At 41.2% G+C, this 21,489-nt stretch overlaps 1 long non-coding RNA gene across 1 annotated transcript in view; it reads right to left on the bottom strand.

The window, feature by feature from the left end:
- Positions 1–3,363: 3,363 nt before the first annotated feature.
- Positions 3,364–21,489, bottom strand: part of LOC116152996 (uncharacterized) — a 153,296-nt gene continuing 135,170 nt past the window's right edge. Inside the window, exon 3 of the long non-coding RNA XR_004136637.2 lies at positions 3,364–3,461. This is a non-coding gene — a long non-coding RNA (uncharacterized LOC116152996). The remainder of the gene's footprint in view (positions 3,462–21,489) is intronic.

Raw genomic sequence — 21,489 nt, 5'->3', positions numbered from 1 at the left:
GTCACCATCAGTGAAGTCTTCCCAAATCCTCCTATCAAAACTGGTTCTTCTCACTACAGCTGTCTCTCTTTTTAACCTAAAACATGTATTTTATGATTTAAAATCTAGTCCATGTTCATTTCAGAAACTGCATAAAAAAATGAAAAACTACAAATAAGACAATAAAAATAATCCATTACCATAAACTAAGAGAAAAACAGCTAACATTTTGCTTTATTTCTTTCCAGTACTTTTCCTTTCTTTTGATCTTATTCTTTTTCAATGTTAATTGCACACAGAGTGAAACAATCAAGATCTACAAAGCTTACTATGAGGAGTAAAAATATTCTACCCTTATATAGCCCATACCCACGCCAGCCACTTTCAACTTTAACAGTTGCCCAAAAATCTTTAAAACAAAACCAAAAGTAAACAAATGGGACCTAACTAAACTTAAAATCTTTTGCACAGCAAAAGAAATCACCAACAAAATGAGAAGACAACCTAGACAATGGGAGAAAATATTTACAAACAATGCAACCAACAAGGGGTTAATATCCAAATATATACAAACAGCTTATATAACTCAATATCAAAAAACCAAACAACCTAATCAAAAACTGGGCAGAAGACCTGAATAGATATTTTTCCAAAGAATACATACAGATGGCTAACAGGCACATGAAAAGATGCTCAAAATCACTTGATCATCATTAGAGACGTGCAAATCAAAACCACAACGATGTATCATCTCATACCAGTCAGAATGGCCATTATCAAAAAGTCTACAAATAATAAATGCTGAAGAGGATGTGAAGAAAAGAGAAAATTTCTACACTGTTGGTAGGAATGTAAACTGGTACAGCCACTATGGAAAACAGTATGGAAGTTTCTTAAAAAACTAAAAATAGAACTACCACATGGCCCAGCATTTCTATCTGGGTACATATCTGGAAAAAATAAAAACTCTAATTCAAAAACATACATGCACCCCAGTGTTCATAGCAGCACTGTGCATAATAGTCAAGACATGGAAGCAACCCAAGCGCCCATCAACAGACTTAAGAAAATGTAAGATAGATGGAGATATAGATATAGATACACATACACACACACACACACAATGGAATATTAATCAGCCATAAAAAGAATGAAATATTGCCATTTGCAGCAACATGGATGGACCTAGAGAATATTATACTTAATGAAACAAATCAGACAGAGAAAGACAAATACTATATGATATCACTTACATGTGGAATCTAAAATATAATACAAATAAATGTATATAGCAAAACAGAAACAGATCCACAGACATAGAAAACAAATTTACGGTTACCAAAGGGGAAGGGAGGAGAGATAAATTAGGAGTATGGGATTAACAGATATAAACCACTATACATATAAGATAAGCAACAAGGATTTAATGTATACCACAGGCAATTATCTCCAATATTTTGCAATAACCTATAATGGAGTATAATCTGCCAAAAAAAAAAACTGAATCACTATGCTGTACACCTGAAAAGAACACAATATTGTACATCAACTATACATCAATTTAAAAAAAAAGATATACAAAAAAAACCCAAAAACACAAACCCCAAATAAATAAATAAATATTTTTAAAAACGCTTCTGGGCTTTATGTACTGATTTCCCACCATGGAAGGTGAGGATCTTTTCTCTCTTTTCCCTCTGCCCTCACCATGCAGCCACGTACTTTCCATCCCTCTTTCCTCCTAGTACTTTGGGATAGATCAACATTCAGTGTTACATAATTAGGACTATGCAAATACTATGATTCACATAGTATTATATTATTGCTTTTTATTTCCAATTATTTCTGTTTTGCCTGGAGTTACTAACTTTACAGTTTCCTGTTTTATCATTTCTTTTCTTCTGTGTTTGCATGAGTAATAAAAACCAAACTTCTTCAGGTGGCTCTTTCTTGAAGCATTCTCCTCCCTCCACCTTCTGACATGGTCCCATTTAAGATGGTTTCCCTGTGTATCTGAGACATTCCTGACTTCTGGAATGTCTCTTCTCCATCGCCCTAGGCATCTTGTTTGCTGACTCCAACATCTTTATTTTTCTCGGTTTACGCTATCATTTTGGTGGAGCATGTACTGCAAAAGCTTCCTAAGAAAGTCTACGTGGAAGACAAATTTTTTTCTAAGCCTTTGTGCATCTGAAAATGCTTCTGTTCTATCCTCACAGGTAAATTTGGCTAGAAGTAGAATTTTAGCTCAGAAGTCATTATCCTTCAGAATTTTGAAAGCATTGCGCCACTGTCTTCCATCTCCCAAAGTTTCTCAATAGAAACCATACTAATTAATGACCCTTTGTAAGTGACATATTTTTGCTGTCTGGAAGATTTTGCTGTTGTGGTAGTGTTTTGTTTTTTTTTAATTGACGTACAGTCAATTACAATGTGTCAATTTCTGATATTCAGCATAATGTCCCAGTCATATACATATAAACATCTATTCATTTTCATATTCTTTTTCATTAAAAGTTATTACAAGATATGGAAGGTTTTAAGCTCTTCCTCTTGTTTAGTGTCTTGAAATTTCATGATGATGTGAGTGTGGGACTCTTCACATACTGGCAGTTGTGACAGCCTTTGGTGGCCCTTTCAATCTGGAAGCTCACGTTTTTTAATTCTAGGACTTTTTATTGAATTCTTTCTTTGACAATCCTACTTTGTTGTCTTTCTCCCCTTTTTCTGAAACCCCTTTTATTTGGACCTCCTGATTTTCTCATCTTTTCTCCTCTATTTATCCACCTCTCGGTCTTTTTATTCTACTTTTCGAGAGGTCTCTTCAACTCACCCAAGATTTTCACTTCTGCCATCACATTTTTGATTTCCAACAGCTCTTTTTTCCCTCTGAATATTACTTTTTAATATAGCATCCTGTTCTTATTTCAGGGTTGTAATATCTTTTATCTCTTTGAGTATTTAATGAGAATTTCCCCCTTCCTCCACCTCTCTCTCTTACAAGCTCTCTTCTCCCTAGATAGTCTGTATCCTCCAAGTTGCTTTTTCTGTGCATTCAGCTTTTGTTTGGTCTTTCTTATTAGAACCTTTCCTCAGATGTCTGGTAATCCCTGGCCATCTGCTCCTCTGAGGAGCAGGGAGCTAAAATGCTGATTGGTATCTCTGATTACACAGGTGGGGATTGCTGACTGGAGAATTTCACTATAGGCTGTGATCAGGCTGCACTTTTTGGTTGGAAAACTCCAATATCAATATCTTTAGGTCTCTCTTGAGATGGTCAGACTCTCCAGAGAACACTCCTCCAAACTGCTGGAAAGTGTAGGTCTGGCTGCCATCATCCTTGGGGCAAGGGGCCCCAGCATCCAGTACACAGACACTCACCTCATCCCCCACTGGTGTCCAGCCTGCCATCCTCTGCTGGGCGGGGAGTCTTCTCCAGGGAATAGAGCCCCTGTCTTCTGCCGGAGGTGCCCGGCTCTCCCCTGTGGAGAAAAGGAGAGGGTCTGGAGAGCAGATTCTGAACTGATCCTCTTTATTTTATCTTGTGACTTGCAAACACACACACACACACACACACACCCCTCATTCCAGATTCCGCTGACACACCCACTGCCTGCACTTGGGGAGGTGATTGGTGTAAACCAAGTTGGTTCTCCGATTTCTCCTCTGCCCACTCAGGATGCGGACTTCTTGAGTTTGCCCCTCTTGGCCCTGTCACTTTTCCTCCCCTTTTCCTCATTCATGAGTATCTATGCCTTTATTTCCTGCTGCAGGGTCTCAGGAGGGAGTAAAAGTAGATGTGTGTTTGCAATCTGACATTTGTATCCAGGAGCCCGTGGTCTGTATCTGCTTGCTACTTTACTGTCTAGCTTCCCTCCCTAGAATATGAGCTCTGTGATGGCAGAAATGGGCATGTTTTGGTCCCCTCTGTAGCCTCAGCTCCGAGAAGAGTGTCTGCACAGACTAAGTGCTCAACAAGTGTTGCTGAATAAATGAAGAAATATAAGAAGGCAGATTCCTCAGGCTCTAGTTCTATTTTGTAAGTTTTTACTCCATTTCCCAAGTTTATTCTAACTTTCCTTCTGTTTAAATATGTCCCTTTAACCCAAAGACCTCACACTTCATTGTTTACCGAACTTTATTCTTTCCTGGCAATTTTTCTTCTTTTTCCTGGCTCCCTCCCAACTTTCCTCCCCCTTTCTACTACCTGGCATTGACTCCAGTCTCAATTTCCATGAAGGAGATTGAATTTTTACTCAGTGAAGCACACCCACTATAGTGTAGGAGCTGGGGGAACACAAAAAGAGAAAACTTGGTTCCTACCTTCTCTGGAAAAACATAATTTCACCAACAACTCTTTTTTAAAAATCAAGATTTCTATGAAGACCCTCATTCAAGCTAGGTTTAAAAAAAAAAAAACTCAAAGAAACATCAAATTACTGGAGTGCCAGGAGCAGGTGGGTTAATAAAAAAAGGCCTGGGGATGCGGAATTTGAGGGATTATTGGAAAGGACAGAGGACTAAGCTTCTAGACAAAGAAAAGCCAAATTAACACTCACAGTGCTCACAGTCACCCTTTTCCTTTCAACCCCTCCTTGCCTGCATCTCCTGGTTGAAAACCAGGGCTAAATTGCAAAAGAAGAAAATTGTTTATTTTTCTCCCATTAATATCTTATTTATTTATTGAATTTTCTAGAATGTTCTAGCCCTAAGTAAGCAAATCAGACATGGCATCTGCTCGTATGAAGTTAGAGCCTATTGGGAGATTCAGACCATGAACGAGTAAAAAACAAAATAAATAGTATAAACAGTCGCAAGTACAATGAGGGAAGGACATAGGATTCAGTAAAAGAAGATAACAGAGGGAACTTCCTTAGACAGGGTGAGCAATGAAGGCTCCTCTGAGAAAACGTGATGGACTTTTGTTGTTGTTGTTGTTGTTGTTGTTGTTGTTGTTCTTGTTCTTGTTGTTGTTGCTGTTGTATTCCAAAATTAATTTCCCACCAGAAGTACTCTTCACCATTTGGAAATTTCAACTCTCCCCTATATGTAGCCATGCTGTTACATCATGTGTGGTCCCATCCTCAGCTCCAAGCAAGATTCTGATTGGCTTAAGCAAGTCTAATCCCTACCCCCTACCTTCATGTCCCTTCCAAGGTCACTGGTTTAGACATGGGCATGGGATGCAGCTTAGGTCAATGAGGGAGACTGAATCCCTGGACTTGAGCAGGAACTACCAGAAGAGTAGTCTCTCTACTCCTGGAGACTGTGGTATGAGGATGTAAGTTTGGAACAATGACAGCCATTTTGTGATCATGAGGAAAGAGCATCTGTACAGTAAACGAGAGAAACAGGGTCCTCAATGACATAGATCAAGCCTTTCTCGAATCCAGAACTATTTCTGGGGTTGTTGGATATAGGCAGTAGTAAATTCCCTTTATTATTTGGGGTAGTTTGAGTGGGATTTTCTCACTTGCCATCAAAACAAAACAATTGAACTAGAGAAGTGACATTTAAACTAAAAACTGAGAAAGAACTAACCAAAAGAGAAAGTAGGAGTATTCCAGGCACAGGAACTAGCCCTGAGAAAGCACTGGGGGAAGAAAAATCTTAGTGTGTTCAGGGAACTAACTGGAGGCCAGTGTGGGTGGGAGCCACAGGATAAGAGAGTGAACTGAAGCCAGATTGGCAGGCAGGGGGTCATGGGAAGGAATTTGGATGTTTGGATTTTATTCTAAGGAGATAGAAAACACCACTCTGATTCATGTTCCATAATTGTGTCGTTGCTAAGTGAAGAATGGATTGGATAAGGGCATGAGTGGAAGAGGAATATCAGAAACAGTCTATGTGGTTGTCCAGGCCAGAGAAGGTGGTTTCTTAGGCTAAGGTGGTGGTGGTGTGGATGGAATATAACAAAAAATTAGATTGTGTTTTAGTTATTTTTTAAATTTATTTGTACATTAATTTATTCAACCACAGCTATGAAGAGTCTCTGTGAACCACTGTATTAAAACTCAGGACCCTAAGATGAAAATATACTTTCTCTATTCACAGAGAGATTTCTATTTAAATGGAAACAGCTAGGCAAAGGATTATAACAATATAGAAAGAGCTGTGATGGAGGTAACTACCTCCATCACTGGGGACATTGGAGAAGGAATTACTAAGTTGGCCTGGGAAATTCAGAGGTGGCTTCTTAGAAGAAATAGAGACTTAACGTTTGTAGGAGTTTGTCAGGTCAGCAAGAAGGATATTCTCGGCAGAGTGAAATGCTTCAGTGGAAAGACATGAAGGCTTTAAAAGAGTTTGTACTTGAGTACTAAGTAGTCAAGTCTTCCCAGAGCTCCAATTGCAAAGAAGGACCACAGTAGAAATAGTCATGATCACCAAACATTCCCTGCATTTCCTAGCCCCTTGGAGTTAAGTGATAAACTCTGACCAGTGGATTGTGGGTGTCACGAGGCTGAAGCTCAGAAGAGCTCATGCCCACCTTCCACCTCTGTCTTCCTCCTCCATGGCAATCATGGAGGACACCTGGTGAAATGGAAATACCATGTGTCCAAGCAGCCTGGATTGCTGAGTTGCTGCATGGAGAATAGGTCATCTGGAGAGTCACCCAAACTTGCCACAGAGCAGTACAGAAGGCAGTGTGCAATTCTGGCAGATATTTTAGGAGGGAAAATGCAGAAAGACTATCAGTTACTGAATATTCAGTGGGCACAGGGTAAGAGGAAACAGAGGAGAGAAGTTTTGACTCCCTTAAGCCTCTACTTGTCTAGCTCTGGTAACAACCAACCTTAATGACTATGCGTCCAATCTCTGTCAGTGCCAAGAGTGGACCAGAAAGACGAGCTGAAGGAGCAGGCTTAGTGGCTTCATGACAAATGGAAACACATTGGCCGTAAGTCAGAGGAACTAGGGGACCAGGTCTGGTCCCTTTGACTTGGATTGGATCATTGTACTTCTCTGGGCTTCAGTTTCCTCACCTGTAAAATAAAGTCATCAACTTAAAGATCTCCAAGGTCTCTTTCCATTTTAATGCCATAACTCTCAAAAAGGAAGCAGAGGAACAGGGGAATGGAGAGAAGGGTAAGAAGGGAAAGTGGGTAGGTGAGGAGTTCAGCTAGGACCAACAGCGAAAGAAAGGAAGAAGAGAGAGGGAAAGAGAAAAGACCAGGTGTGGTTGCTCGACACAGGATCCTCAGAGCCTGGGTTACCCCAGCAACCCATCTGTTCATCTCTACCAACGCTCAGTTACATGGTGTGGATTTTATCTCAGCTAACATGTCATTGTTTTTGCTTATTGAATTTGTATTTTCAGTTGTTAATATTATGATTGTCCTTAATTGACAAAAAAAATGGATCAATGGTTCAGAAGTGGTGATGATGAAAATGATAATGTAAATACCATAACTCAGGATAGCATCTTGAATGTAAAGAACAGATTTAAAGACAAATGAAGGGAGGCGAAGCAGTTCATGCTGGGAGAAGTGAGAATATGATTGTGATGATCAAGTTAAGAAAAATCTAAGTCTGTAGGTTAAGGATAGGAAGCATGACCAGAAAAATCTGAAAACAGAATTGTATTGGACTGGTGGTATATTTGCCCCTAGACCTCCAGGGTGGCATCCTTTATAAAAATGTTTTCCAATAACAGCAGGAAGCCATGAAAGCTTCAGTGTTATTTTCCAGCAAAGTACAATGACTTCTCTGATAGAACGATAAAGTTTTTCCAGAATAACTGCAAACATGTAAGTGTTTCCCAGTACACAGTAGATGAATTTTATTGCTCAAGGTGATGGAGTTAACCAAAACTACAGAGACATCACAAAGGACTCACTCCTCAGAAGAATAGTTATATGCTGCACTATGGCCAGGAAGTTTGTAAAACCAGCTACAAAGGTAACGATAAATACTACGTTTGGAAAGAAAGCAGAACTCCCAGGGAAGTTTCTTTATCAACGAACATTGGTAAATGTTGCAGAATGGCAACAGTATATAACATGGGAGAAAGGTTGGTATCATGTCTGTGCAGTTATTTCACTTAATATGTAGACAAAATTCAGTTCTGGTGGGAGGCACATGTATGCAAGAGAAGAAATGGATGATTTCCTCCTCCAAAATCTCTTTAACACTTTTATTAAGATATAACTTATAAGATACAATTTTATTTGACAAGATATAATTTTACTCCATAAAATTCATAAGATATAATTTTATTCCATAAAATTCACCCACTGATCATATATAAGTCAATAGTTTTTGGTATATTACATTATAGGTCTTTTAAAATTGTGGTAAAATATTATAACATAAACCTTGCCATTTGAACCATTTTGGGCAGATAATGCAGTGGCATTAAATACATTTACCATGCTGTGCCACATCACCACTATCTGCGAGACTCTTTTACTGAGATACAATCTACTTGATGACTGTCTATCACTGAAAATCCATGCTCTACATGGAGATAATTTTCATTTGGTCAATACTTATTCTGCAAGCCATGATGTAAAGTGGGAAAGTGTGTTAGTATCAGTTTTGGACAAGTTCCATCTCTGTGTGCATCAAAGAAGGAAGTTCCAATGAATTGAAGAGGGTGCATCTGAACACCACTCTATTCACTGTTTCCCTCAAAAAGACCAGTTGGCTGTTGACCACATGCCTTGATGGGTCTTGATTCAGCTTTTTTTTTTTAAAGATTTTTCATTTTTTTGTAAGGGGGCAAGGTCATTAGGTCTATTTATTTATTATTAGTTTTTTAATGGAAGTACTGGGGATTGAACCCAGGATCTTGTGCATGCTAAGCATGTGCTCTACCACTTGAGCTATACCCTCCCCATCTTGATTCAGTTTCAAATGCGTTCCCTACGAAGAGGTCTCAGAGATGGAGATGAGCATACAGGAGGTTTATTAAGGCATATGCTTGGAATCAACACCCACTGAAGAGAGAGAGAGGAAGCAAGTTTGGGCAGAGGGAGAAGATGAGCCAAAATACACCCCAACAAAGTCCACAGCTGGTCTCCCAGAGAGCTGTGGATCTAGGAGATAGCTCTTCAGAGTTCAACTGAATTGAGGTGAGGGGACCAAGCTTCATACTCCCTCACTGATTAGACATTGGACGTAGGCTGTCTTTTGAGCACAACATTCCTCGGCCAAGGCAAGCCCTAAAAGGGCTGACAGCTGAGCCATCTTCCTGCAACATTCTCAACAGCAAGAGGACTTTGTCCTATATCCCTAAGGGAAGATCTGGGAAGTACATCCAGCACGGCCCACCCTCTGCTCTGCTCATATCTACTTCTTTGTATAAGCCCTGGGAGCAGCTCCTACAGATTCTTAGGGGAAACTCAGGAGAGTAAAGTTAGTGAGATGAACTACAGCCCATATCACTGCAGCTGGTCTAAGGGCAGTAACTGACACTTGTCATTTCCCACCCCTACAACTCATCTGGATTCCCCTCCCCCTCAGCTAACACATCAGCTGGTCTCACTGGCTTATCTGGGGCATGACCTACCCCTCACACATGAAGAGGCTGAGTCCCTGGTGGTCAGGGTGGCTAAGTTCGTCCAATTACCAGCAAAATTTAGTAATGAGGCTCAAAGAGGTACCCAAGTGGATCACCTGGGTGCCACATTCTTCCCTGCCCTCACCGTGTAACAGCAGCCCTATCTCATCCTCATGATATGGTCCAATTATCCCTGCCAAGATGGTGCCTGGATGTCACTTTCATTGTACTATGGACTGTTACTAAGCCTTCCCAACCTTTGGAGTCTGACAGAATTCAGGGCATCATGAGCCCTTCTGGCCATATGGTCACTTGATACACCAGGGCCAAGCATGAAGGCTCTACCAGAATCTAAGTGACTCTTCCTGCTGATCCCTTGGCATAAGGAGCCTGCTGTAGGCAGCAGCCATAGCTTATAGTTTAATGGGACTATTGCTCTGTCCCCTGACAGAAGTGTTCATGGTCCCCTCTAGGAGCTAGGATCTCTCGACCATAAAGCCCAGAGTGCTGGGGATGAGAAGCACAAATCTGTATGCTGTTGGTCCCATGCACAGTCTCCATCCTTCCCACCATGGCTAGTTTATTCACGTCCCATTGGGCCAGCACTGGGGCAGTCGATGTCAACTGGCCAAGTCACACTGTCACTTTGGTTGCTTAGTGCCTCTTCCACAGTGGATGCTCTCTGGTGAGTTTTATTATAAAAGACGAAGATCTTTTTCCTTCTTTCCTACTCCTATATATCCATCCACATGAATTTACACCTGACCTCCTTACACCTTATCTTTCAATCTCTCTCCTCTCAGGCCCCTGAAGAGCCACCGTTGATCTTGAGTCTGAATAGATTCTAATCTCAAAGCCATGTCTCCTTCCACAAAGGTGCACCAATCAAAGCTCTACTCATTGGGAAGGTTTTCCATCACGAGTTCCCTCAAGGCCACCCTAAGAAGGACTGTAGTGCGGTCACCATCATTTTCAACTAAACAGGCATACCTGGTCAAGACATACCAGAACCAAGTCAGGGTTTTTCCTTTTCTATCACCTGGTCATAAAGGGTCCCCATGCAGCAGAGAAGTGAGCTGAGGGAGGGGCAGTGGTGCAAACAGGGTAGATGATGTGGGACCATGTCTCTGCAGTTCGCTTTTGTCCTCTGGTCCTATTCATGCTCAGTCCTAGATGCTACTTTCATTTTTCTACGGACTCTTACTAGGCCTTTCCAATCTTTGGAGTTTGACAGAATTCAGTCTACTATGGGCCCTTCTGGACATATGGTCACTTGATGCACCAAGTTCAAGCATAAAATCTCTACTGGAATCCACAAGCTGTTTTTCAGAAGGTATATACATCTCACCACAGATAGCATTGCTTGTTCCAGAACCTACAGGTGTATACTGTAGCTCTCTTACTGCCACAAACTCCACGAGGGACCTTCTCCCACCACTCATACCACCAATACCTGGGGTCTACCTGGTCACGTAGCCCAAGCCTGTAACTGCTGCAGAGCCCTTTCCTGCTCTGGGCACCAGTCAGAACTGACCACCTTGCACACCACCTACTATATGAACTAGAGCAGTACCCTCCGGGTTTGGAATATGCTGCCTCTGGAACCAGAAGAAGCCCACCAAGAGTTGTGCACTGTGCTTCCTTCTTTGTGGTGAAAGACTCATGCTGTAATCATTTGTCCTTTACTTTTGAGGGGATATCCCAATATGCCCCAGAGTAAGAGCCCCTAAATATGTTACTGATGTGGTGGGTCTCTGAATCTTTGTACATTTTATCTCCCACCCTTGGGAATGAATGTGTTTTACCAAGGTAAGATTTACCTAATCTGATTAGCATGATATCATTTGTATGTGGACCAAAGTGATATTCCATGGGATGCCCAGATAATCTAGACTATTTTATGACAGAGGGAAGGAACGTTAACTGGGACAAAACCACAAATGATATTCTTGTCCTTAAGTCAATGCAAGCTATTTCTGATCCTCTTTTCCAATAGGGTTAAAAACGAAAGTATTAGCCAGAGCACATATCATAGCCCTGAGGCCATGCTAATCTGTTCAACAAAGTTGCATTTGGGGCTACTAGTTGGTTAACTTTACAGTGGTCCACTGTCATTTTTCATGATCTGTTTGGTGTGTTAAATGTGATATGAAAGGGACCACCAGCTGGTATCTCTAAAGGTGGAACTAATATCTGCCATTATCCACAGAATGCATTATTATTTTTAACTATCTTGTCAGTGGGCAGGCAGGGTGGATAAAAGACATTTCAGGACCTTCCATTTGACCTTCCCACAATCATATCTCTTACCCTACAGGCTGAGAATCCAGTTGTGCCAACTACCAAGTGTGTCTATTTCAATCACACATTCAAGGACTGGGTAAGTGATCACTGGGTGGGTCCACAGATCCAGTAAAGTCACTGTGAACCAGACTTGAACCAGGACCCCACTTATTACCTAGCTCTCATATACCCCCTCTTTAAAAGAGGATCCACGATGATGCTTCAGTCTCCAAGTATCAATGGCAACTCTGGTTCTGTGGCCAACAGTCCTTGAAAATATTTGAATATTCCTCTTTTCCCAACATAAAGTTACCAGAGTAAGTGGCCATAGGTCCCTTTGGAAAAGGACTGGGGGATTCATTTCTGAACACACTGAGGTGTTTTAGGATCCTCCTTCCTGGGAACCTAAACTCTCCCTCAGTAGATGTTGTTTTTGGCTCTAAAATTGACTCATGACCAGAACTGGGGCAAGGGATCATGAATTTTTATTGAAACAATGACATTCAGCCTTTTGATCATCCACCCGTGATTTCTTTAAATCAGTACCCTTATGGGCTGCCCATCTATTTTGCCCCTAAGGATACCAAATTCTATTAACTATCTCAACAACCATCTGTGGGTCACACCCCCTTGGAATTCATTTGACCTTGGTGCTTATTACAATAATTGTCCCCACCTGGCTTCTGATAGTAACGCACTGCCAATGGGCTTCACTGTTTTGGGTTCCTTTGACATCAGTATTATCTGTGAACCCAGTTCTGTAACAGCATCTCCTGCTGTCAGGCCTTGGATACAGAACACAATCACCACTGATCTTCTTAGTGATGCTGGTACTCCCCTCTCCAGCACATTCCTTATTGCTTTGGTCAGTGGTGTGTCCTCCTGGCTCCTTCATAGAACATAATCATCTCATGGGGTTTTTATGCTTACATAAGATATCCACTCTCATATGCCCACTTCTCTGAGCCTTTTAGTTTCTTCTTCCACCATGTGCCACAGCAATTATGTATAGATCACCACTTTTTCCATGCTTCCAAGAGCCATCCTAGCACTGTTTTTGTACCATTTCCTGGGAATCCTTACCAAGTGTTAAATCCTATATCTCAGAAGAGTGCTCTCATATCAATAGACTCTCATTTATCAAATGTATGTTCTGTCCTTCTCAGTCCTGCATCCTCAGAATCCAGTCCTCCCCTGGGTTCTGCTGGGACAAGTTGGTGAGGTCCTGTGGTCCCCTCCCTGGGCACGGCCAGCATGTCCTCAGCTGGGTTATGTTGTGATTCAGCCCTAGTCATTGGCTTAAAGGACAGAAAAAGAGGGGAAGGAAGAGATGCATGATGCCTTACAGGGAGGGGTATCTGCATCATCTTCAGGCAAGTGGGAAGCATCAGTCCTGCATAGGGAGACGTGGGCCACCTGTGCAGATTCAGAGGGTTCCGGTGAATCCCAGGATTGAAGATATTTGGATGCATGAATCCAGATGCCTCCAGCCCACATCTCAGGGTCCCATCCTTTTCCAACCAAGGGCTTCACCTTGTAACAGCAGTTCAGCCTTGACTGAGGACTGTAAGTTTCTACAGAGTTTGGCTACACTTGCAATTAAATCCTGGGCCTGATCTCAACTCTCTTTCCTGCTGAAGGCCTATTTATATGATACCAAGAAGGCCCTCTGGATTTCACACTTAGATTTTACCTGCCAGTTAATTTCTCTCAGGTTTCAGTTCTTTTTTCAGAGTGGAGTTACTTATAGCCACCAAACTTCACTGTCCTCAAAGTTGCCATTTACCTCATATTTCCAAAAGCCTAATACATTGCATGAGCTATCACACTGTCTCCCACCTGTATCATCATCAGTAGTTCACTACTGGTAAGAGTTCTAACAATTGTATTGCCACACTGAGCCAGAGCCTCTCTGTGCTCCACCTACCACCAGCGATGGGGTCCTCACTGCCACCAGGCAGCATGTGCTCTACACCCAAACTCCCATCCCAGTGACTGCTCCCTTCTACGTCTTTTGGTACCAGCTATCACAGGTTGGATTCCCCAGGAAGCAGATTTGAGACAGATGTTAACATGCAGGGCATTTATTAGGACTTACTGTCAGATTCAACACTTATGGAAAAGAAAGAAAGGAAAGATAGGGCAGAGGGAGAATTTGAGCTGTGATCCAGTCCTAAATCAACCCTGTGGGGTGTTCAGAGGCTGGGACAACCTGTCAGAGTTGTCTTAAGTTAGGATGAATGAGTGAGGTCTGTCTATTCCCTCACTGATCAGTCAGTCCCTGAAAGGAAACATGACCTTGGGTGAGTCATTTTTCTTCAGCAGAGGCATCCCCAAAGAGGGCTATTGGCTGAGAGCTGTCTTCCAATTGCACTCCCAGGAACTGGGAGTTGTGGGGGATGAAGGACAAGTTTTTCACTACTGGATGGGGATTTGGGTGGTGGATATCACCATGCCCACCACAAAGGAAATGGTGAAAATTGAAAACATGTAGAAATTGCAGTCATTCATAGATAATGACACCGGCAGACACTGATAGTCACTGAGAGATAATGTTGGATATTTATGAGGAAGAAGATTTTGAAATGAGAGATGAGATAAAAATAATTTCTACATGGATGGACCTAGAGGGCATTATGCTAAGTGAAATAAGTCAGAAAGAGACAAATACTGTATGATTTCTCTTATATGTTCAATCTAAAAAATCTGTTAAAAATTTGTAAACCAAGCTCATAGATACAGAGGACAGATTGGTTATTGTCAGAGGCAAGGGGTGGGGGGTGGGAGTTATTTAAATAAAGTAAAAGTAAAACAAATAAATAAATAAAAATAAATAGTAATTTCCTCATGACCATTTCTATGATTTCAAGTGGCTTATTATAGAATATATCTCATTGATATATTTAATATATTGAACAGCCTGAACCTGCATGGTCATGTGAAGGATAAGATATGGGATTTTTTTTAAGACTAAACCATGGTAAAGAGCTCAGAAATGGCAAAAAAAAAAAAAAAAAAAAAAAAGAAAAGAAAAGAAAAAAAAAGATTTGTTGCCAGCATTTAATGGCTTTCCTCACTCACTGGAGAAAAAACCTATTATGTATTATTTTATATATTTAAAAACACACTTGAATGTGGCAGTAAGACATAAATAAATACTTTTCAGAGCCAAATGGAACCCAAGAATAGACTAAGGATCTGTATGCTGTTATCTCCTGATTTGCAGCATCCAACTGTCCCACATTTGAGTGTGATAAGCTCATCCACTGAGCGTGACAAACATCAGATGCAGTCTTCAGAGGGAGACTTCACCATAATTTCTGGATCTGTCTCTGATTGAAATATCCAGAGGCAAATATACGTGCCTTTCCCCAAACCTTCATAATTGTCAGATGTGGTTTTCTAGTTGAATAAAATAGGAAAATAAATTAAAATATAAGAAAGAAAGAAGAAAAGAATATAGGTAAAGAAAGCGACTTTCGTCCAGCTCAGATCAAAGACGCAAGTAGTCGATGCAAATAGATTACAGATGTCTTAAGGGTAGATCACTGGCAACATTATCCATTCCATTGCAATGAGACAAGTATCATTTGATTTTTAACATATTATGTTTTATGTTTATTTTATGATGAATATGATTTTGTAGTCAATTTGTTACAATTTACCTAAATTGGTGTGTAGGGGTCTGACACCCCTATACACACACACACACACACACACACACACACACACACACCCTTTAACTATAATAGATACGCTTTTACGTCTATTAACTGTTGAGATTTCCCTGTAGGATGTGTATTTTCAATCAAAAAGATACAGATCTTGGTGTTAAAATCAAGTTTGAAACCACAACACTAAATTATCTGGACCCCTTTGGCAGGGGCTGTAAGTTTATCTAATTATTCTGCCCATTTTTATTACAGTACCCTGTTTTATTATCTTTGTAGCTCCTCATTGTCATTATCATGTGCATGTGTCTACTTGTTTGTTGCATGTTGTCTTGACTAAAATATAAGCTCACTGAGTACAGGGACCTTGTCTTTTCACCCCTGTACCCTTATCACCTAGAATGATGCCAAGCACATAGTACATTCTTACTAAATATTTCCTGAATAAGTGAATGAATGAAGTTTTTGCTTATCCATCCATCCATTTATCCATCATGTACATATGTATGCATCACATGAGAAAGCCGTGCATGCTAGTGAGTTCATTTTGTTATCTCCTTTAAAGATTGAGTAAGGTTTATAGATATGTATATATATATACATATATATACATACATATGTGTATATATATATATAGAAAGAGAGAGAGAGAGCGAGAGAGAGAGAGATTTCTATTCTGTGAAATAACATTCTGGTGGAAGAGTCCTAAGGTGAAAGTCCACAGACCCAACAAACTGGTGAGTGAATGAGTCATCTTCCAACTCCATTTCCTTGGTTCTTCCAGGTGGTAATGACAGGAGGATGACGAGTAAAGAAAAGGACCTGGAGCAGGCACTGCTGGGAACTTGTTTCATCAATCTTATTATGCTTTGTGCTGACTTCCTATTTTAATAACCTCCTCCGTAATACCTTACTAACCTAGCCTAAATCGCCCCTTTGTACAAGACAGTACATAGCTGATGCCTAATAATAACTTCTTTGTTCACCCTCCCCCTGCCCAGTACAGTCCCATTTATTACCTAACCTCACTTAGGCATTTTCAGCCATCTTTTCATGTTCCTCCGCACACATTTTCTAAAAAGCCAACTATGCAATTTAGACCTTCCCTAGAGATTATTGACCAGTTGGGTTTGCATTTACAAGCACAGAACTGAAGCTGACATGGCCTTTACCAGAATTAATAGCTCTGGGAACAATTTGCTTTCACAGCATTTTACAAACAGCTTCATAATACATCTAAGGTCAAGGCAGGCTTTAATTAGTGTCACTAATAGCTGAGCATTCAGAGGTGAAATAATTAAGTGGCTGGACCAATAGGAACCAGAGGTGGAAGGTGAACTTGGGAGTCTGTGCAGGTTCGAGGTGGTAGAAATTCCGCCCCCCATCACTGCGGTGATACTGGGGAGCTGTTCTCCGCTGCAATAAGTCTTCTGTTAGTGCTGACCAGGAATTACTGCAGGCAAACTTGGTTTGTAAGCATGCAGTATCATTTTGAAACACCTGGTCCTTCTTTCTTCCCACTCTCTCTCTCTTTAGTTTCTTCTCTTACTTAATTTTTGTTGCTCCATTTTACAAGCAAAGCAGCTGTCTGGTGAGGAAGAGGTGCACGATTCAGATTCATGGTTTACAGTTTGCTAAATGTAAGCCTGCCTAATCCTTTCATATCATTGGATTACTCTCCCCAAGCAAATTTTCCCAGCTTTCATCATGAGAATGGGCTCCCTGCCAAGAAACCACTCATCCCAGCTCAGGTCCACCTGGCCTTTCCCAATTGTCAACTCCTCCATCTTGGGCCATTAAGAGGGCTTTTAGACCGAATATTTGCACAACCATTTCTGAAAGCCAAACAGAAAAATCTTTGTCCCACAGAGTCACTAATCTCTGTGCAGGATTCTAGTCTGAATTATTATCAGGAAAAGAAAGAAAGAAAGCCTTTGATCATTGGGTCAGTTTTCTCTTAATATCATCTAATTAGATAAAAACAAATTTAGTTAAAGTTTAAATAATAACCAAGGTCAGATCAGAGGATTCAGAGAAGAAAATATACCTGTTAATATTAACATTAGTATTAGGTAGCTACATTTGAAAGGTAGGTTAAAAAAGTCATCCTCAAATTCCTAAATGCTCTTAAATGCTACATCAATTAAAGTTTTAATGGATTTTTGAGAAAATATTCATGGTTATTTGCTACCTAATTCCCTCCACAGGTCCCTAGAAAGAGACCTTCTTGGGTTTCAAAGGGAAAGGGTTCTTTGTGACTGCAAAACAGAATAAGGGGTTTGAATCACACACTCCTCTGTCAATCACGTCTGAAATTCTGAGCATGTTTAAACTCTCTCACTGAGCCACACAATAGCACCTTGCCATTTGATCACTGATTTTCATCCCTCCAGGGCTAGACTTTAACAACTGTAAGCAAGCAATTGGGGGGAGGAGGGAGGATTGATAGAGCCTCTTTCCAACTCAGGTACTCAAAGGATTTTAGGACCTAAGAGCCACATTCATTTCACTGGCAAACACCCAGACATCCACCTTGGACACTAGGTCTGGTTAACCTATTATGAAAAAAGTTCTTCTAGTACATTTTCCACTTTTTACCACACAACTTTCAGGAGTCTGAGTGAATTCAGCATTCAAGATGTTGAATGTATACTCAAGAGCAATATGCTGAGTGAGCTTCCATTATGCTATTTTATTGATTTACTTGATCTCAGGTGGCCCAGGGCCTCTCGTCCACATTCTCTGACTTTTCCACTACTTTTCAGAGCTGCTGTAGCCAAAGGAGGTTGGGGAGTGGGTAGGGGAATGGCGGGGAGGGCACCATATCCAGACAGGGTAACAATGTTAGGCAGAGCACTCGCTTTTCCCCTTCCTCCAATCTTGCAGACAGCAAGGGGCAGAAAGTCTTGCAACCTACTCTCCAAAGATGGCGCCTCTGGTTTAAATAGTCCCTACAATCATGGAACTTTGAAGAGAAGAAGTAGAAAATGCCTTGATGTGTGGTTGATCTGACAATAAATCTTATTTTAAAGTAAGTTCCTTCAAGGCAAAGGACCATGTTTTCTGTGAAGAGTAGAGAGTAACATCTCACAAATGGTAAATGTTGATAAGAAACTCAATGGGAACTCAGCTCCCATTCATAGAAGTCTGTTTGCTATGATATGCACTCACACTCCCAAGTTTCACTTTGCATTTCTGGCTCATCAAACCCTCAGATTCAAGGTTGAAAGTCAAAGTGAAACACCCCACGAAGTAAGCCGCACTGATTTTTACCTGCTTTAATGTAAATGTTTTGAGAAACTAACGTGAAATCAGTCCAGTTCACTTCACACTCACCTTTTGGGGTATGTAAAATACCTCCCGCGAAGTGCCAGCAAATTTGACTTGCCTCAAAAATGTTCACCAGTGAGAGCAGTTTTAATTAAATCCAAAGCCTTCACGTTGGTTTTTAAATGTTTTTAAAGACCCCTGCTTGCATATCTCAGTTCACTCAAGTATTTAATGGTTGAAAAAGGAAAAACTAGGTATGTCTAAATTTCAACCTGTGGTAAGTACTTTGTGAAAACCTGAATCCCTCAAAATAAATGCCAAAAGTAACTATGCAAATTTCTCCATTAATATGCATACAATGACACTGCAAAACTGAAGAGAGAACAAGAGAAAGGGCAAATACCCTTCAAAGAATGAGGGCAGATGGGAAGGGAAAAAGGGAGAATGTTGGAGGAGAAAAAAGATTCGAAGACAGATTTCTTTATCTCCCATTTCTGGAACAGGTAGAATATTCACCTATTATTACTTGAAGAGGTCTGATCTCAAATAGTCAAATCAGACCTGGGGCCGAATTGGTCTGTCCAGTTTACCTGGGGCTGAATTCAGTCAGCTCTGTGTACGTGGGGCCATCTTCATCACACCTGGACAGCATCCTGGGTGCTTCTCTGTCTGTCTCTCTGAAAGGACATGACAGGGGCCAGCCCAGTTTCTGTGAGGCCCTGGGGAAGCAGAGAATCAAATGGAAGAAGTAGGAAGGAAGCCAAGATCCTACCGCTGGGAATGTGCAAACAGCAGGGCTGAGTCAAGGACCTGTCAGGGTCACAGAGCCAGAGCTGGTCAGGTGGGACCAGGTCTGCGGAATGGAGAAGGGAGGAGTTGGAGGCAGTTCCTAGAAGACTGTCTCATGGGAACGCTTGGAGGTTTCGTTATCCTCTTCTTTTAAAAGAAAATGATTACCTTGGGCTTCAGTTTGCTGTCTTCACTGTTAAAATTCAAAAGGCCCTGAGGCCCTCTGAATTCTTCAGAGATGAAAATGAGAAGAGACATGGCTTGCTTACCCCATTCTACTCCGTGCCCAGTTACTCAGCTGCCAACCCCAAATTGTGCTGATTTACTTGTGGGCAGTGGTTTCTATCTCTCTGTCCTTAGGACCTAGTCCAGTGCTTGGAATTTTGTTAACATTCAATAAAAGTGCTCAACTCAGCACCTAAGTGGATGAATGGTCAGGAATAGATACTCCTTGATACTTTCAATCTGTACCGTCATAGGATGTTTTTGAGACATCGTTCCCCAGGGTCAATTAAATATCATCAATCTCTAGGAAACTCCATGAGTGCTACACTTATGCTTAGTTTGCCTTTTTTTAGAATGAAAAAAGGTTGTTTCTTTTCTGGAAAGAAACAAGGAGGTATCTTATGGGCAGCCCATCTTCCCGCCTTTTTGCCTGTAAACACAGTCTCTTTGCCTCAAAAATACAGTATGTGCATTTCCAAGTAGCAAAGAAACCGTTGAAAATTAAACCACAGAACAGCATTTTAATGAGAAATGATTACCTAACACCCCAGTGTGGTTTCAGATGGCCTTGTGCCAACCTTCCAAAACGCTACCAGAAGCTCAGAGTAAAGAAAAAAAAAAAAAGGAGAAAAAAAAAGTCATTAGCATCCCCTTAGTGAAGGTAGCTTTCTTGGATGGCTTCCAGAAAGATCTCTTTAGAAAGACATAGGTTATTGGTGTCTAGAGTTAACAAAACTTTCTTCCTGTTTTGAAAAGTTTGAGAGACAGAAAAGGGGGGCCACCCTTGAATTAGTACATAACGTCCCAAACTAGGTGTTTTTGGCACCAAAGCTCTGCTGTAAGCGTCTGTACCCAGCACTGTCTATCTCATCAGCTTGCCTTCTGCGCACCCACTTGCTATTTCTGTAGCCTTGGTTACGAGACCACAGGTGTTTATGCTCCACTGGCCCCTTAGAACAAAACCCAAATGAGCATTGTCCCTTCCTGGTTGGCAGCTCGTGCTGAGCACGTCTGGCACTGGGCACGAAGAAAGGGATGGAGGTGCTGGGCTCACGCTGGTGTCACTTCTCAGGGACATCCTTTCTTTGGTCTCCAACTGGCCTAGCACTTAACATTTGGGGTTGTGGTTTCATTTCCATGTTGGGTTTCCTGACTTAACCACTGAACCTGTTCTGCAGTTGTCTTCCCACCGGTTTAACGACAACCAGATGGCCCCGCGAGGACACAGGAAAAAGCGGATCACGGAGCTGGAAGACACTGTAGTGGAATCCTTTCATTTCACAGATGAAAAGATCAAGGCCCAGAGGAAACTTATAGAGGTTCATCCAGATTTATAGAGGAAGTTTATAGGTGTTCATCCGCACAACTACTCAGCACTCTGATTTCCAGGCTGCGGGTATTGCCCTAGACACACTACCTCCAATTCCTCTCAGTAACATAATAACTTAAACAACCACTTGCACACACTATGGTGCACGCAGAGCAGGCATAATATATGCTACTTTCCTCTCTTGCAAAGTATTTAGCCCTGTGCTAAGCTTTGTGAAGAATAAGTGGAAAAGTGCCACAGACGCTTGCCCTCAAAAGTTGTAGTATCTTGAGGGTAAAAACATGTACACATTAGGCACAGAAACAAAGCAAATAAATGCAAAATAGGGTGTAAGAAGATGCTTGACGGTGTAGTACAACGAAAAGCAAAAAGCTCTCCCTCTTTACTCCCTCCACTTGGCTAATTTACTGGTTTTGTCTTCATTTTGAGGTCACCTC

The sequence above is a fragment of the Camelus dromedarius genome, chromosome 4, assembly GCF_036321535.1.
Source record: "Camelus dromedarius isolate mCamDro1 chromosome 4, mCamDro1.pat, whole genome shotgun sequence".
Taxonomy (NCBI): domain Eukaryota; kingdom Metazoa; phylum Chordata; class Mammalia; order Artiodactyla; family Camelidae; genus Camelus; species Camelus dromedarius.
This window is presented reverse-complemented; position numbering and strand designations above follow the sequence as displayed.